The following is a 20,617-nucleotide window of genomic DNA, read 5'->3' as shown; positions in this document are numbered from 1 at the left end:
CTAACGGTATTTGCTCCTATATAGAAAAAAGGGGTTATTTTTCTATTTATACAGCCCTTTTTTAAGCAAGTAATTTAATTTAAATCATGTAATTTAATAGTAAATTCATTGTAATATAAGTACAAGAACTTGCTGAGCACTGCTGCATGTACTCTGTTATGAGTTAAACTAATGTAAAAGAAATACACTTTTATTAATAAAGGAGACATAACTTAGAAATTACAGGAGGCTTTCTACATTTCACAGGTAGAAATTAGAAGTATTAACTTCTAAAATATGTTTCCAACAGCTCTGGCATCTTGCATGTTGAGCGCATAGTGTTGCTTTATACAAACAACCATAATTTGTGTTGCATAACATTTCATTACAGGATCTTAAATTCCACGGCATAGTCTTTAAAAACCCCAAAACACAACAAACCAAAACAAGAAAACCAAAACTGTGTGAAGATTCTAATAAAAGAAATGCAGCTTCACTATTTTCCTGCTTGCACCCTACAATATGCAACAGACACAGGTATAAAGACAGTATTAAATAGGCACGTTCTCTGATTGCAACAAAGAACCTGTCTTTTGGCACATGGCAGCTGTTGCAAAGTCTTACATTTTTAGTGTTTTATGCAAGACTGTGGATAAAACAAGAAACAATAATCATTTTTTCCCCAATTATACTTGTTATATATTTGTGCTTGATGTAGTACTCACTTATACACAGGTATAGCATTATGATTCCTAGTCTCATCTGAAAAGGATAGCTTTAGACAACTCACTTTCCTTAGAATTCTTTATTTCTGGTTTGTCTGATATCACACACATATTATGTATCCTTAAGAAAGCTAGCGTGAAGATTTATTTTCCATCATTTTTCATACTGACCACATGCCATAGCTATGCTTATCACCATTGCTTTTCACATTCACATCCCACAGCAGCTTCCTTCTCAATTGCACTAAGCCATTTATCTTCATTCTGTGGTTGAAATCTAATGTGACTCGTCTGTGTTTTTAATGCAGCTTGACCAAGCTGGCTGTGAGATAACCAGTACATCAAATCAGGAAGCCTTGGCATTTTATTAAAATAGGTCCATATTGCATTTAGAAGATGCAAAAAGAAGGGCAGTACAGGAAAACACACAGAGAAAAATATTTTTTAAATGAAAAGCACTATTTTCCAACTTTCAGTTTGATCATAATGCTTCAACTGTTCAATTTCCCATGAGGTTCAAACCGTTTTAAGTCTGAAAGTAAAGCTTATTGGTTTTGCAAATTTTTCATGTGCATTCTGTCTTTAGCCTGCATAAATCCTCTATAGTACGTTTGATTTCTGTGAAGGTTTGCACATTTACAACTCTATTACTGACAGCAGAATTTGTGGGTTTGTATTTAATTTTTATTTATTTTTCCTGCTTCCACTTATTTCAAGAGATTAGCATATTCTTCATCTCATAGGGATAATTCACACATCTGAACAAGGAAAATGGAATGGGATGCTTTTCTCTAATTCCTTTTGATTATTTGATTAGCTGTATGTTACACTTGGAATATTTTCTTATCGTCTTCCAGAAAAGATTATTTATTATGGTTTTGTTATGTTTCCTTGAAGGCAAACCAGATTATTACTCCTGTTCTGCTGTCTGACATTATCTGTATTAAGCTGACTTTCCTGAATGCAATCACAACAGGATAATGATGTCCCATTGTGGATCTAGATCACATTCTCACTCCAATTACACAATATCATATCAAATCCCATGACTGATGAAAAACTCATCAGATATTTTAAAATGTTATTGCATGTAAGGTACTGTCCAGTCAGAAATGACATGGTGTAAAAAAAAAAATAAAATTTCCATTATGTGGTAGATATGTTTCTAGATACAAACTCTTTTTCATCATGATCCATACTGCACATTTTAGGACCTGAAATCATTGTGTAGCACAATTTCAATGGCATTTTGCAAACATTCATTACTAGTTCTTCAAGTCTTCTGTAATTTTATTTTTTTTTAATTAATACCCTGGAATGAATATATTTTTTGATTTCATTTCTCCTGATTCACTGATTACTAATCCTACTACAGTGCTTGGAATACTTATAGTATTTTAACAAATACATTTATTCAGGATAGGTGTATTCTCCCAAGATTTAAGAGCATGGTAAATTATGTACAGCAGAAAGGTATTTAATACAAAGTAAATTAAATATTTAACAAAAAAACATACCCAAAGGAAAGATATATAATCAAGGTCTACATAATATAAGAAAAACATGGATTTTCATCTACTGGTAGCAAAGCATTCATTCATAAATATTATTCAAATGAGTCTGCAGCATCTTGTTACCTTCCTGCTGTGCACTGGAATATTGAACTGCATTCAGTGACTGGGATCTTACTTAGGAGGAAGAACCTTCCCTCGATGCCAATAAAGGTGTGTTCCTGCCCCATTCCCACCAACAGGGAGGGAACCAGTGCACTAGGAGGACTGACAATGACAATTTAGCTGACCTGGAGTGCCTAGATTAGGCAGATAAAATCCTCTTCTGGTATGCTGAGCAATCTGTGACCTTTGCTAGGAAGTGGTAGGCAGATGCTGACACTGTCAGGTCTTTGATATAGGCATTGATATAGCAGGTCTAGGATGTGTCCATCCAGGTAATCCCCACTGGCCCGGGAAAGCACTCCATTTTCCCTGCACCTCCGGTGCTGGTGGTACTCCTGCCAGCCACTGCCAGCAACTGGTTTGGTTTATTGCCCAGCCCCAGCCATGGCAAGCCAGGCAGGGTCCCCCATGAGGATGCACAACACCCCAGACAGGTGCCAGAACAAGAAAACAGACTTCAGTAATTTTGAGATTCTTAAGCCTAGAACTGTTATTCAAAAACTTCCTTCAGTGGCTGCTCTCAGGCTATGCATTCAAAGGCTATTCACCATAAACACAAAGGTCTCAAGAAGCCAAGGCAGGAAGAGGAACCCAAATAACCTGAGCTGTGCAAACAGAGCACCATGGCTTGGCTGCTCCTACAGTTGTCAAAGGGCAACAACCAGCCCCGTGCCTGCCTATAAAACATACCTGGAGGACACAGCCAAATAAATTCTCACCAAAACATCTTGCAGCCTTCAGGTTATTGCCTAGCAGGGTACAGGAGATGTTAGGGGAGGCTGGGAAGAAGTATTTTGGGACTGTGTAAAACTTAATAGTGGGATGTTTCTAGGGGGATTGTGGAAATATGCAAGGTTCATCATGAGAGATTTAGGTGAGGGACCAAAGTCTCCTGTCCACTGAGGTGTATAAGAGCTGGAAAACAAAAGGGAAAGAGCATAAAACGGATGGTCAGGTGTGAGCAGGGGCCAGTCAGCCCTCGTGCCCAGCTGTGTGGGCGCCAGCCAGTGCAGCCTCTCCTGTCTCTTCTAATTAAACTCTGTTTCTGATGGCTTTCCTAGGCAAGGGCTCTCCATCCCTTGTGCCCGCATGAGAGGGCTGAGCACCTGACCTGCTGCAAGGCTGGGGCCACAGGCCAGGGGCTGACCTTGCACCAGGTGTGTGTCTGTATTTTTCCTTGGCTTACCTCAGTCCTCTGTGTGTGTATGTATGCATGTGTCATTCATAAACAAACTTCAAGCAGGAGTAGCCAGCAGGTAGTGCAAGAGGTCTGGGATCCAGCTATAGAGGAGACCTTAGGTCTGGAACAGCTCCTGGAGAGAGGGGGGTGTGTGTGACAAGAACAGGTATATACAGGAGCTGGAGTGGAGATGCAGCTTCATGGGTTCACATGTCCCCAGTGCCAGCAACTGGGCAGATTGGGATCCAGGGGTAGCTGCTGAGGAGACCACATGCTCAGAGCTGAAGAATCCACATTATGTATAAATATGAGCATGGTTTACTACAGGACTTCAATCCTGATCAGGTGGAACGGAAAGAACCAGGTCAGGTTGTCCATGCTGTTCATGTTTGTGTGAAGCCCATGCCCTGCATCTGTGCCGATCTGTGTGGCTATGTGTGTGCATGTATAGGTTTTCACATGTGTGCACATGCATGTGTGTACACACATTTACTGGATGGAAACACTGTTCCCAATGTGCACATTATTTACTGGGAACTCACAGTCAGCCTCACTGCTGCTTGGATCTCAGGATATTGGACCAAAGCAAAACAAAACCTGAATTCATTTTTTTGCTGAGTTTTTTTTTTCCTTAGCCCGAGAAAATTCAAAGACACTTCCTTCTCTTTCTTAGATATGCTTCAATCACTGTTAGGTTTGTTGAAGTTGAGTAGCTGCAGAGAAAAAAGATAAAGTTGTCTGGAAAATGGGTAGGACACACAAGGTATGTGTTTCGGTCATAGGAACATGACCTGTGGGTAGACTAAACTAAAGAACAAAAGAAATTATCTATATAAATTAATGAATTAAAATTTTCAGATTCAGTACTTGACTCTAAAGAATGAATTCTGTAACTTTATAGAACTCATTTTTACATAGGAGGTAAGTCAGCTATTCTTTGCTGTATATTAATGATGGAGCTATTCAATTAGCGTACTAATGAGTTAATACAATTCAAGTTGGAATGTTTCTCTATGTCTAACTGCCAACTTTTTAGACTAGTTATGTTCCTTAATATAATTTCAACTTAAATGACAATTTCCAATAATTTACTGCCAAGACTTCTAAATAGGAAATACAGCAACCATTACCCATGCACCACACAGTTGTGACTTTATCAATTATTTATGTCATTACATAGCAATCATATGACCACTGGTATACATAAGTAACATTTCAGGTGACTGACTGCATTACAGAGTTAATGAAAACATTATCATTCTGCAAATGAGTTATGCACACATTATAGTTATTTTTCCTTTCTAATTATCTCTTTGGAGCTGTGTGTCTTATATAAATCTGATCTGATATGATACTATTTGCAAAATATAACTACTTATCCTCTTTATAAGCAAATTAACGAGTTGCTCTGCAAGAAATAAATAAGGAATGAAGAAAAATCATAATGATGAAGCTTAACTAAATATTACTTTCAACCCTTTGACTTAGAAATATTTAAACAGAAAACAGAAATCTTTAAACAACTATGTTATAAACAACTTTTTAATTCCAGAAAACATGGTTTTAAAAAATGATGTTCAGAAGCTTGTTAGAAATTTGTTTTCACCATTTCTAAGTCATTTATCTTCACAAGATTTATGTGTATGCTTGGTCTCATCTCATCTATGAGTAGAAACATTCATGCAGAGCTTAAACATTTTATATTAATGCATGCATTAGCATGTAACTTAAACATTGTATAGCATATTTTCATGCCCACACCTAGCAATGTCGTGCATATTTACACATTTTCAAAACAAAGTTAATTTTAATACTTTAAAAAATATAAACTTATTTTTTATGTATAATATTCTATAGACAATTTTTCAAGAGAACCTTAGAAGTAGCAGTAAAGGCAGCTTTTCTGATGGGTAGAAGTTAATGTTTTCCCCAAAATCTTGACCTGGTGAATGCCCAAAAGTTATATTAAAGTTATATCGCAATAATATGTAAAGAAAGCAAGCAATCTTTATTATCATGTTTGTTCTTTACATTACCTGATGTGTAACATCTTCTGTGATTTTTTTGAAAAGGAACATGTAACTTTTTCATTTCATAGGAACAATTTCTTTCTCCACAAAACAGGAAAATTGTAGCTATCAGAACTTCTGCTCAACTTCTAAATAACATCCCAATACACTACATTTTCCCAGTGTGATTCCTTATGGGATTAAAGTAATTTCTTCACATGACTCAGACTTCAAAGTTGTATAGTATCATACCTTGCTTAAGCTCTGCCATGACTGTAAAGTGATTCCTACACTTTTCTTGCCTGCAGGATAAAGTTTGGAAGCAATTGTAAGAATAAAACCATATCAGTTGTATGCATCTGCACACAAACCCATGTGTGAAATTCGACATAGTGATGTGTTTACTTTATCTATGGACCAATCATCTAAGATGTACCTCCAAGTGGAGCTGCTTATCTAGTTACTCAGGATGGGATAGACAAGGTTATGGACCTTCCTAGAAACTACAATTGTATCACCAAAAAAATGCAGTTTTAAAATTCCGGTCATTGTTAGATTTTACCCAATCCAGCAATGTCTTATTAAGTGATGTAATAGCTCCTCTGTTATTGGCAAAACATAAATGAAACTGCAGGAGAGTAGTGAGATTAAGACCTTGAAAGCCCAGTGGCTAAGGTGCTTGTTTGGTATGTAAGAGATGTTTTCAAGTTTTTGCCTAATGAAAAGGTACATATAAAAGGAAAAAAGTGTATTGGGCAAACTATGATTTTTTTTTTTCTCTCTAAAAAGTAGTGTAACCACTGCATATAAATCAAAATCAATGCTTATTCCATGTAAACTACTTCAAGAGAAGAGCTTGAGCACACAGTCTTCTCTTGGAATCCTGTCAATAACTTCCCAAAGTCATACCAGCTACTAAATTCACAAAGCAAGGTTCACCGTTGTCTCTTTTATACAAACAATTATGCAAATATCAGGATTTAGTCCTTAATCCTGCAACACGCTGGCAGTCTTAGGGGAAATGCTGTCTGTTTGATGGTGTTTAATAAGTCACAGAATGTCACAGTAGTTTTCTCTCTTTCTATCCCTAGGATTTCTATTATTTTCCTGAGGCAGAGCAGAGACTAATCTAGTCTGATCTATGGTTTCAGTCTATTCTATAAAGTTAAATGCTGTGAAACTATTATCTTCTGGAAATAATGTCTAACAAGCTATCCCTGTTTGTGACAATCACTGTTCTGAAACAAAACAGAAGATTGGTGATCAAGTTTACTTAGAAACAAGCAGAATACATAAATACATAAATAAATGTTGTAAATTCATTAAATAATTCTGGCTTTAACCCAATATTTTTATTCTTGGAATTTAAGTAGATTCTGAAGCTAATCCATGTAGATGATGATCTATTTACTTCATATAGATGTATATATATATCTTTTGTCTTATGTTTATCTAAACAGTAACTTTGAAATCAATATTTCTAAATTTAATTTTTAATTTTTTTACAAGATCACCAATCAAAATATTTTTGAGATTTCATATATAGACTTAATAGATTTTAGATTTCATATTTAGACAATCTAATATTCTAGACAGATATTTAAAGGTGATACATGACAAATCTATCAGTTCCAAATGAAAACCTAAACCAAACTCATTGTACAGCTGTAGCAATTATCCATTTTCTTCTAACGTGTCTCAGAAAAATAACAAGGTTATTTATAAACAGGAGGTTTAAATTATACAAGCTTTTTGAAAGAACAACAGCTCTGTCATTCAAATATGAGACTGAACCAGATTTAATTGCATTTATTCTCTTAATAATAGACACAAATATTTTGAATATTGTAAGGCAAAATTAAAAAAAACAAAAGACACAAATTTTTCCCCGAACAACATCTTATAAAGACAAAACCCCAAGCTTTTTTCACCTTCAATAAACTTTCAGTAAAAAATAAATACAGTCTGCCACATCTCATCTTGGCTGGAATTTGAGTGCTGAAGTCATCCAGATCACCTCTGTGTCCCTACCTTCATTAGGTAGTTCTCTATATATTTTAAATAGCTATGGATTACTCTATATGAACCTACACAGCCAATTTCAGTGGGATTATGTTTGCTGGACACAGGAGTAAAGAAATATTTTAATTCAAGCCCTAAGTTTGACTCTTTCTTTCATTTTCATTCTTTAATTTTGGGAAACACATATTTTGTTCAAAATCTATGTTATAATTATCAGCCATATTATAAAAAAACACTACTTTAGTTTTCTAAGGAAAACAGTTTTTTGTTTGCTGATTTGCCAGTTCTACTTTACTTGTACAGTGGAAGGACTTCCTTTACACCCTGCTTTCACACCAGGTAACTGTGTTGGTTTATACTCTATTCAAGTTTATTTTTTCTTGAAATTATTTTAACATTGTCATAATACTTGAGATTTTAAATTTTTATGGTTTTATTTGTCCTTTTTCACAAACTCATTCTTTGCTACAAATTTTCCACATAAATTCTGTTTAAACTTTTTTTAATTATTATTTTATGAACCACAAACAAGTTGATAAATATACCATTATATTAGTGCCAACGATCAAGATGACAGTAGTTGTGCCTGTTGATTACCGATAAGGTACAGGCTGACAAGGGGAAGAGCTTGAATTTTAGACTAAAGAAAGACCTAAAATTTTGGATTAAGTTCAAAAAGACAGTGTAATGCTGAGAACTGATCTAAGACCAGGTTCCAAAGGAGCTATTTCAGCTCTTGAAATACATAGGGAAGTGACATTGTTTGATCAATGGCTACCTATGCCACTTCAGTTAATTCTTACATTGCCTATAACAATAACTTGGGTTTCACTATGAACTGTGGATGAGGGTCCTCAGCATTTAGGACATTTCTGCAAAATTTCAGTCTCTAAAGATCTGGGATTTATGTAGGTTCTGTATTTAAGGTTTAAATTCAAGCATGAAGTTTGTTAGTTCATGCAACACAAAACCTGTCCATGATACTGTCATAATAAATGTGATAATATGATGGAATTATTCTTATTATTGTTATCATTATTAATTAATGCATGTAAAAATATCAGACATAATTATTTTGACAACTGCATTGGCAAACAGCTGAAAAATAAGTAAGTTTCTTAAGTTGAAAAATCACCCATGCTTTGAATTGATACAGGATATTGTCCTTAACCTGATATCCCAAATGATGGCATGATAATCATGTGTTTCATATCCACTGGGTCTGAGTATGCACCTGAGAGAAGCCTAATCGTTTAAGAAACATTAATCAAACAAAGAATACAAAGACAGATTGCTAAGTATAAATATGGCATACAGATGTTCCGGTTGTACATAACTACAGCAGAGTAAAACACCAAAACTTCCCTTTTCCTATTTTGTTTACTTATTTATTTTTTTAATAATTTCAGGAATTCTAGTGTAGCATACTATGCTATCTTTGAATTATTTGGGCAAGTTAGAATGACGTGGTACATAGAGGTGAAAATTTAACCCAAACCAGATTTTACTACAGATGGGATATAGGAATTACATGTAGGTTAGCACTTTGCATGTTGTAAATTCTCATCCATATTATTCTGTAGTACTATATTGAAAAATGCAGCTCTGCTCTTTCATGTATTGTCTCAGTTTAATACATTGAACACTGCAAGTACTCATCTTAGAAACTGTAAGCATGATATTTTGTTATTGTAATGTTTATGAATTGATAATTCATCAGGCACTGAATGAGGTGATAGATGCTGTGTACAATTTTTTTTTTTTTCCTATATACTAATTAGGAAGAAGTAAACCTTCCCTGAAATATGGTTTTCAAGACTTTGAAGTAGTCACGTTTGGAACTGATGTATGATCTATTTACCTGATGGACATGAACGGCTGTTTTTTACAAGTGCTTTTTCATGATTAAGCAGTGATATCTGCAATATGATTAATTCTTACAGAAGAATATAACTAATCTTCATAAATATTTAAGTAATATGTTATTTCAACTAGTATTTTCCATTAAGTCAATTGTCCTCTGACAGTAGCAATCAGTAATGTTCAGCATTATCTCTCAAAGTAATAAATGCCTGTGTTTCTCTTGGCATTATAAAGGGCCATATCAGCCTTATTTTTAAGTCTTTCAAAACAAATTTTGGCTGAAACATTTTCAATTCAATCAGCGAGCTTCAAGCTAATAATATAGAATATTAAGAAAACCAGTCACTATGCCTGTATAGTTAAGATGATATTTTATCCTAACAGATTTTTGTTAGCCTAAGAAAAATCTATAACAATAAATTGTATTTTGGTCAACTATTAGACTTTGCTATTTTATAGCTATTAGAGGCGAGGTTCGTGAAATTTGGCCATAAACTTTACACCACCAGATTTTTTTCTAAACCATTTGACTCCATTTGAGAAAATCTTATGGAAACTGAGAAACTGTTTTGTGCGTGTACATTCTGGGTTTGGTAAAAATACCTTTGAAAAGACTGGTAGGCCTTGACTGAAAAATTTTGATGAGCTTTGGTTAGATCCTCTGTTCTTACATATATAAATATTAATTGAGATATGTTTGAAAAAATTCTGTGTATTTACAAAGCTAGGTGTATGACAATGTTGAATAAGATTTTGTGGGGTTTTTTTCTTAAATGGGAATGTGTAAGTATATAATGATACATTGTACATATGTCTCTGAGACTTTTATAGTCCAAAAAGCATGCTAACAAAAGCCAGCATGGGTGGTATTTCAACCATTTAACTATTCAGCCACCTAATTATCCAAAATTCTGAAAAGGAATCTGTCTTTTTATGAAACTTTACTATATAAAATCTTTACTGTAAATGACAGATTTTCCTTTTCTGTTGTTTATGGCCTGACAATGGGTATCAGGTTACCACAGGAAAAAACTTGCTTCATTTTAGTTTTTTATAATGCCACATTAATTAGTTATACAAAAAGCAAAATGCAGACCAAGGCAAAACAGTGCTAAACCCAGCAATGACTAAACTTCCTTAAACACAAAATAGCTGTTTAAAAATAAACATTGCATTTCTCTTGACAGAGACATGGCATAGACTGCCAGTGAGTGGCATAGATAGAAAGCTTTTCTCTTGTGGTCCTGTAGCCTGGTGGACTGCACTGAAACCACCTGTGTTTGGATGTTAACTAGTTAAGTATCCACTCTTTTCACTGCTCCTAAATATAATGATACTTTAGACAGAGGACAGATAAAACCCAGAAAAATTAGAACTATAAATTGTGCGTTGACTACTGTGTCCAGTTCTGGGTTCCTCAGTACAAGAAAAATGTGGGCATGCAGAAAAGAGAGCAGCAAGGGCCACAAAGATGCTGAAGGGATTGGAACATACCTCCTATGAGCAAAGTCTGAGAAAGCTGGGACAGTTCAGTCTGGAGAAGCTAGGTAGGATGTAAAGGAAGTAGGATCTGAAGGTAGGATGTAAAGATGATGGAGCCAGGCTCTTTTCAGTGGTGTCCAGTGATAGGGTAAGAGGCAATGAGCACAACCTTAGACACAGGACGTTCCCTCTGAACCTCAGGAAACACTTTTTACTGGGAGGGTGAATAAGCACTGCCAGAGATTGTCCAGAGAGGCTGTAGAGCTTCCCCTGCTTGGAGATATTAAAAAGGCATCTGGATATGACCCAGGGCAACTGGGTCTAAGTGTCCCTGCTTGAGCAGGGGGGGTGGACCTGTTGACTTCCAGAGGTCCCTTCCAACCTCAACAAGCCACTGTTTCGGTAATTCCTGTGTAATTTCTGTTTTTGGAGTTCTTTTCTCAACTTTAACCCATCCTTGTAAGACAGTAAATGCATTCTCTCTTTCTTTCTGTGGAATCTAACATTCTTACTGGCATCGAAAAATCTTGATTTTTTTGAGTTTTTTTGTCAATAAGTTTCCTAGCTTAAAAAAATAATAAAAAATCCTGTGTGTTTTTGAATAGTTCCACGCTCAGTAAAATCAAAATATGTTTGGCTTTAAATATGTAGCCTCATAAGGCAAATTAGTTCAGAAATAATAAATTTTTTACAGATTCTCAAGGGCCTAAAGACAACTTTGAGAACATTGTTTCCTGAACACTATGTTCATGGACAGTAAAACCCCTGGTGAGTATACATGTTTTAGTTTCTGTAACTTTGCCCATTTGTGCATTTTTTTGAGGTCTGTCAAGATTACAGCTGCAAGAGATGAATTCAAGAAAACCTCAGATATTAGAAAGAGAAAAAAACCCAAAAATTTTGCCTAAAAATTTTGCTTAAATACTTTATATTTCTTGTTTCAGGATTCAGGGGTTGCTTTAGATCTCAGGAAACCAGCAAGTATATTAGAAGAAAAAATCTAAATTTGTGGGCTCATATCCCAGCTAGTTGAACCTGTAAATTCATAAGCCAACATCTAGATCCTTAAAATGCAATTTTAGATACAGAATAACCTTTAGAGTATTTGAAGTGCCTGGTATCTGGATGCTAGCACTGGTGAGGTTACACATTGCCTGAATCATGGCCATACTCAGTCCTGGATTCCTCAACTCTTTCCTGTGTACAGAAGGCTGGTCTCTACCCGTCAGTTAGATATATTTCCTCTCCCATCAGCAGATATGGGAGCTGCTGAGCATTCCCAGAGCATATCTAACTGTAAGGCACAGTTCATCTGATACTCTTACTACCAGTTTCCCGTTAACATAGCTCCATGTGTTTAGAGCACTAACTCAAGTTATGGAAGATTTGTATTCAATCCTTTTCTGAGAGTAAGCATACATTTAAATGAAATAGTAGACATCGTTTCTCAGGAATTGTGCACCTCCCAGTCTCCTTGTTTAAAATACTTCCCTCTTTGAACAGCACAATTAAATATTCATTGGTCCAGAAAGAAAGAATGACTCCCTCATCTGGTTTAATTCACTGTGTAATATTAAGTAACCATTGTAACACGATTGTAAAGTTATGGCACCCCTCAATGAATACTCTAATGCTTAAATTGCAGAATTGTGCTTAGACTAATTCTAAACCAATGTCTTTCTACTTTTATAGTGAAATGAAACAGATTTTGCTGTACCATGGCACAGTTATTACAATATTCACCTGCAAGGTGTCTGACATAGACTACAATCTAGTGACAGAAAAAAAATAAATTTATCAGGAATTTCCATATGATTAATAACATTTTCATTATTAAATTATTTTGTAGAAAATATCTAAACTGAAACCACATTTATCAGAGATTTTGAAATATGCCTATTGATGACAATTTGAATGTTTGTATCTGGAGATTATGTCTCTCAGGACAGCCTTCTTCCAAACCAAAAACCCAAAACAACCCCCACCTCAATTATCTAATTCAGTCTTTCTTCACAAGTCATGCCTTCTGTTGTTTTATCTAGCTTGACAGACCAGGTTTTACTGAAGATACATTAATGAGGTTAGTATTTCTAATGCATTTAACAAGAGCATTCAGTCTGAACCAAAAACTATATCACATAGGCACAGGAAATATGAGGTCTACACTGAAGTGGCTAAGTATTTTTGAATCAGCTGTTTTTGAAAGAACACTTCTAAATACAGATTTCAAAACTAATAGAAACATTTGCCTTTCTGGGACATCCATTGCAACTGAACTGAACGGATTTATCGTGTACATTAATCACAGTAAATCTTTATGCATTTTTGTGTCACTGTATAATTTTCTTTGTAATACATTGCATTGTTTTGCCTTGCAGTGAATGCAGCAAATAGAGCAATTGGTTCTGACATAGTTTTTAGTATATTTTTTTTAAGAAGTTTTGCATTTAATCATCAGGAACAATGTGGTATATTGTGTCCGAATTTGCAGCTACTTAATTAATCAGCTATTTAATTATGTTATGAATTTTTTTTCATATTTTATACAGGGAATTGAACAAAGAGACACTTTAAACCTAATTGAATATCAGTGCCCTTTAATAATAATATATATAAAGTTGAATTTACAAAAGTGATTATATGTATTTGTTGAATTAAAGTGCTTTCATAGATCAACAATCTTCTTTTCCCTTAACCTTAACTTAAATTCTCAATAAAAGTAAACTTCTGCTTCCTAAATTCTTTGTAATATCAGCCACAGAGAGTTTATAGACTCTTGGCCTTTGCATTGTAAAGGCAATACTGTCTTCAGCTACCTGACCTCCGCCTCTGTAACTGTTCCATAGAACCTCAGCTTCTAACTTCTGCAACAAGCTGCCTAATGTAATAAAAGTAATAACTGTTCTTGACTTGAATCCTGCCACATCTTTACTTAACTTCTATGGTGCTGTCTCTGCCAAAAGAAAATAAAGGTGCACAGTATCAGCAGTCAGGTTGTTTGGTTTGGCTTTTCACCACTGGTAGATATTGAGATTAAAGCTCTGTGATGTCTTTTTTTCCTCCTCTAGATACTTACTACATGTAATATAGGTATCTTATAGTCTTTTCTTGTATAAATTTCACACACTGAGCTTCTAAAGATTGTTTTCTAAAGGTGAAAGTCATTCTTGTAGTTCTTTTCAGAGCTCTTTCCAGGTTTTAGTGTGTTTTCTGAATTGTTTCCCTAGACCTAGACACAGGTTTACAATCGGAATTGCCCTGTATCTGTTCCTCACATCATATTAATCTGCTTATTTCACACTCTCATGCTTCTGTATTTTTGGATAATATGTACGCCTTAGCTACAGCTTTACAGTGTTATGATAAGCTTGGGCACACCTGCTTCGAATACTGTAGATTAAGAGCTATATCTGATGCTCTCTACAGTATGTCAGTAAGTATGGCTTGAATCATCAATTCTCACTTTTTTGTTTGACTTGTTCACCCTGAAATTAAGATACACTTCTAAGTTTGTAAAACTCTATGATTGCGATGTCAATAATTCAGGCTTGTTGACATAACATCTTTTCCTTCAGTTTTCCCTTCCTGAAATAGACTCCCATTTTCTTAAGCAAATGTTGGTATTTGTAACTTTTTTATATTTCTTTCATAGAGGATATATCAAGCAATTCTGTTTGAAAGAGAAGTTAGTTGTATGTGTTCCCCGCAAATGACAAACGTGGCTAATCCTTGACTAATTTGCCTTAAAAATAATAAAATAAAAACTATGTATTAAACAATAAAACTAATACCAGGCAGAGCTGCATGCTGGTAACAAAGTCATCAATGGTCTGAGGCACAGCAAGTTATGAGGCAGGGCCTGGGTCAGCCAAGGGCAAAACGAGACGGGCCTGGAGACTTGCCGTTCTGCAGCATTGCTGGGGCAGGGGTTGGTGGCCCCAGACTGTGCTGAAATGGCATCCGGGGCCATGAGCAGAGGTGGCGGAAAATCCTGAGGGGGCTGGACAGGGACAGTAAGGCCCAGCCATGTCCTCAGAGACCTGTTGCTGTTTTGGTCATTTTGGACCTACAAGAGCATCAACCATTTAGCAATATTAAATCAAATACATCATTTATGACCTTGCCTGTATTGTCAAGAGGATTATATTTTTTGATGGATATATTTGAAAAAAGGATTTTTTTTTTCTATCCATTACCTCCATTATATATATGAAAATAAAGCAAATTACTTCTAGATTTGTAACCATATTATATCCTCCAGAAGTTCTCCTACTGGTCTCAGGACGTACATTACTCTTCAGCAGAGACATAATTAAAGAGAAATACTAAAATTCAGTATTTCAAGATGTGCATAAATTAGAATTGCATAACACCACCACTTGTGCTGCTGTTTATACTACCTTATACTTTAAATACTGGTTTTCTTAATTACAGGTATAGCTAAAATATTTTTTAAATATAACTAAAGTAATTTAAAATAGATAATTGAGAAACAGAAAAAAGCGAAAAATTAAGAAAGCTCTAGGTCTAATGCTAATTTCAGGAAATCTGTACAGATGTATACAGAATATAGTGCATACCTGTAGTTCCATTTTTTTATCTTTCTGCATGAAAAGCAAATTATTTTAAAAAGCTTAAGGAAGTACCCTGTTTTTCCAATAGGACAGAGAGGATATTTGCAGACCAGAACAAAGAATCTACCAAGTTCCTTTGTCCTACTACAGCTCAATATATCCATGATTGACAAACTTTCCTAAACTTCAAGGATCAAATTACCCTTTCACTTCTGTACTTGTCCAGGTGCTCTACTCAGACAAGCAAAACCAAAGCTTAACAGATAATCTAGCATGTTTCATAAACTGTTTTCTACAGTTTATAGCAGAAGATTTGAGTGAAGACCTAGTAGGAAATTATATTATTTATGGTTTGTTCACATTTTTTCCTTAAACAACCTCTGAAGAAAAACCACTTAAAAAATTAAGCAGAATGTAGAACTGCAGCTGATTTATTTCCCGTCAAATGCAAACCACAAAAGTTAAGTAAGCTTGATTTTGATTTCCACAAGAGGTAAGAATGACAGTACTGGATCAGACAGAGACTAATCTAGCCCAACAATATAATACAAACAACATTGTCTAATAGTAAAAGCCTAAGAAAAAGTATGGGGTGAAAAACAAATCTTCCCCCACCCCCCACCCCCCCCGAATATTACCAAACTCTTTTATATATTATATATAATATTCCAGGATATTACCAACAAGATCCTGCTTTGGAACCTCTTGAGCCAACAATGTTTATATTTGTATTGATACTTTTATCCAATATCCCTGGGCAGCTTGATATTCTACATTGTGCAGTTTGGAGCTTTTTGAACACCAAAAATACGGATTCCAGAAATCTGTGATGACTTTGGCATGCAATTCACAGTTTAATGGTGGGTTGTGTGAAGAGGTTCCTCTTCTGAACCTGCAGCCTGACAATACATTTGAAGAATCTTTTGTTCTGATATCTGAAAAGAAAGTGAATGATTATGAGTGTTCATTTTCTTTATGACACACATGATCTTACATTTATCATATCTTCTCTCTCTCCGAATGCTGAAGAATGCTTTTCAATTTAGTTATTCCCTTAGAGTGGCTCTATCTTTAATTGTTCTAGCTCTTCCTCTCTATATTGACCGAGTTGTGTTTTATACATTATGACAAAGGGGATGACAACCAAAGTACTCAAATTGAGGCCACAACATACAATTTCTTAGTGTTGTTTCAATATTTCTGCCATTTCTCAACAGTTTCTGTCATTCATTTCTTCCTTCTGCCTCTCTTTTTTTAACATTTAAATGACAAGCTGATGATTTTTCATAGAGTTTTTTTTAATAGCTTCGGGATATCATTCATGGCTAGTAATTTTCTGGTTAGAAACTATTATCATATGCATAAACCTAAGAATATTATATATTGTGTGAATTATTTTTATTTTTTTAATTTAATTTCATCTGAATTTTATAGACCAGTTCTTCAGCAGTGCCAGGACTATTTGCATTTTTTCAGAGTCAGGCTGGATCCATATTTACTGTGGGAGTAATACATACTACTTTGGGGAGGAATTAGAGAAATCATAATAATGACTGATCTTGGACTGAAATAAGTCCAAAAGGGGAGAATTGTTGTCTAAACTCCCAAATTACCAAACTTGGATTTAGTGTTTAACTATATGTTAAACAGATCTGTGCACAAAGTTTAGGTCAGGCTGACTCTAAAATTGCTATGAACGAAGGGACTTCTAATTAAGGGAGTCAGCCTTGGGGAGGATAAGAAACAAAGAATAGATAGTGAAAAGAGCACCATTATCTAAGTTATGCAGGAAGAAGCCTTCAAGTGAGGAAAGTTCTGGCTATGAGAGGAAACAGACTGATAAGGAGTTGCAGTCCACTAACAGCAGCAGAAAATTAGTTGAAAATATGACAGAGTTAATTGTGGCAGTGGGAGATCGTAACCTCTGACTCAAATAGCTTCTCTCCTCCCATCCCACCCCCCCCCCACCCCCCCACTCCCCCCCCCCAAAAAAAAAAAAAAAAAAAGTGGGGGGGCAAAACTCCACTTGGGGAGCATGCATAATTAGTAAAAAACTTCACTAGTGCTGTGTGAGGATGCATAATAATTTGCACTAGAAGCAAGAAACTTGTAACCTATCCTGTATATGATGATGAGCATGCAATGTATTATGAAGTATACAAAGTAAATAAAGGAGGGGAGAAGTTAGGGAAGACTCCTGTCATTTCTGAGAACAACTGATGGGCTGAATCTGTCTTCTCTGCCATAGGGACACCTGCTCTGTAAGAATTTTATTCTGTGACTAACTCATGCAAGCTATTATTAGGTGTATTGTTTTAAGCTTGTTTTGCAGTTCGTGTATTATCACCAGCAATGTTCGGACTTTATCCTGTCACAACTTGCATTTAGTATAATAAAAGTCTTCAGCTGAAATTCATTTTGTATAAATCTCTGGAGATTTGAGTAGTTGTAAGGGATTTGACTCAGTGTTGCTGTCGGGGGGCTCCCTGTGTAGGTCAGTCAGATCACCCTCTGATAGAGTGGACCGTCAAACGCAGGTAGTGGACAGGCTGATGGGTACAAGGGTCTTGTCTTTCTTGGCAAACTGACAGGCTTATCAAATATAATGGGTCTGAGAAAACCCCCCTTTTAATGTGACACTTACTTCCATAATATTTTAATCAGTCTCTGCAGATTAAATTATTAATAGCTACGTAACAATACTTTCACAGATGAAAAAAACCCTTGTATATTTTCTTTGGCAGAGTTAGTTTTGATGTGAAAACCTGAGAATGAAGTGGAGCACAAACTTTCAGACTATTGGGATATTCTTTGGTTGAGCTTTGGTCTATGAATCCAATTCAGGACATTGTGTTCTGGAGTTTAAATCAAATTTAAGCATTTGGAGAATTTTGTTAGCAATTTAATTTTCTTAATAGTTCCTTCATTACTTTTATTTTTTTACTTGAAAGTTACATGGAGTTGAATTTTTAGTTTAAAGAATTTTTCTTATATTTTGCAAAGAAAGTTTTCAATCAATGGGGAGGGAAGTGAGACTAAGAGAGACTAGAATATCTAGTATATTGTTAGGTTACCTAAGAACCTGAAGGATTAAAATTCTTCATCAGTGTTTCAACTCAGGATAGACTTCCATCACTATTTTTTTATTCAAAGTAAAACACTCCAACATGGATTTCTGCACTAAGAAATTAAAAATACAAGTGCCTGCTGTACTTTGCTTTGCAGGCTGCCTACTTGTATGTTTGTAAGTGCAGACATAGCCAGTTCTTATAGGAAAACCATCCCCTACTTCCACGGGCTAGTTCTAAAGCCAAATAAATGTTGTGAAGGAAAATTCTAATGATGCTCATTGAACAACATTAAAGACAACCTTTATATAAAGTAAAGTATGGGGAACATATCCCCTTTTCCTCTTTCTCCTCTCAGAAAATATATAACTGAAAGAGTGCAGTCTCCAGAAAGGTAACCCATGTGCTTGCAAACTTGTACAACAAGCTTACCTTTCTTTTCAGGGGCATCTCTGGTAAATGTATGCTACCATTGTTGACAACTACAAACTGTATGAACTAATATTAAAATATTAATACCTCCTGCATGATTACGAATCAGCATATTTACTGAATTTGTGAAGGTATTTGCTTGGATGAAGGTATCTGATGAATTAAAAATGAAGCTTCTTCATTACCAGCCCACCGCATTGCAACTAGATTATCCAGCCCTGTGGAAATTCAGTTTATATTTTCCTACACCATTGTGGAATAAGAAACTGACATATTATTAAAAGAATTATGCTTGAGATTTTCTAGGAAAGAAATAATAACAACCTGCATTTTCTGTTCTTTGAAGTATTCATGAGGTTTTGGCAAGGGAACCAGCTTTCTCATTCACATGCCACTGCAGCATATTTCTTGTTTATTTGAAATCTTGTAGTGTCGTGAGCATCATCTGGGAAATCAAGGTCTGTGTCAGTTTTGTTGAAGCTGGGATGTTTGATAAAAGCTGATGATTGGATGTGACTGAGCTTAAGCATAGTCAAAGGCTGCTTCAAGAGAAGCATCTGATGCTAAAGAGCTTGGAAGATGAAATTGATGCTGTCCTCACTCTAATTTTGGGAAAGATAAAGCAGAGAATATATTACAAAAAAAAGTCATCTCTCAAACTCTCCATTACAGGCATGCAATATTAGCAGAAAAAATATGTGTGTTTCTCAGGAAGATATGCATTGATTTTCATTGCAAAATCTTAAGCATGTCAAAAGATGTCAGACTCTGGACGACAAAAAAATAATTCTTAAGCCCTTTTAGCAAAAGAAATACAGCTAGCTGGAAAAAGAAAAAAGAAAATGAGAAAGGAAGAAAAAGATATTAAAAGATGAAAGTATGCTGATTCAGTTTCTAAAAAAGACAGAAAAATGTCAAGTTTGCATATTTTTTTGTTAAGTGCTTTAACTTGTGTCAATGAAGCAAGTAGATGTTTCAATTAAAAAAACAATTTGTATGTTGTCATTAATTTATGAAAATAAAAATCACCAGGGGCATTGCTAGACCTTTGCAGGTGAATCGTCTGAGATCTTATCAGTTACCACCACTGACAAGTGAAAATTGTGCTTGTACCTTACAGATTTTGACAAAGTCCATGTAAATCAAACTGGAGAGTTTGTCCCAGCATGTTGCAAGGACATTCATTACTGACCTTCCCATAAAGTTCCACACTGACCCTATATCTAGGGGGTTTCTTAGATGTTTTTTTATTGGCAGTCACTTCATTTCAATACTCAGCTATGTTTAAAGGTCATTAGACATTCAGAACACTATAGTGTAAAATTCAAATCAGATGTTGTTGTTGTTTAACAGTAGTCAGATATGTTCATCATTTTTTCTGTAACTGCCAATTAAAAGTTAAGGTAGAATTTAAATCATAATACATTTTTCTGATTGTGACTGCAAAGTATTTTCTGGCTTGCAATTTTTTTTTTTTTTTTGTGGTCAGTTTTAATATATGGTGAAAAGAATACATAAAAGAGAAATTAAAGATATATTAAAAGAATATATTATATTATATACCTTTGAAAGATTACATAAAAGAATATATAAAATAGAAATAAGTT

The sequence above is a fragment of the Falco rusticolus genome, chromosome 2 (genome assembly GCF_015220075.1).
Source record: "Falco rusticolus isolate bFalRus1 chromosome 2, bFalRus1.pri, whole genome shotgun sequence".
NCBI lineage: Eukaryota > Metazoa > Chordata > Aves > Falconiformes > Falconidae > Falco > Falco rusticolus.
Note: the sequence above shows the minus strand (reverse complement) of the source record.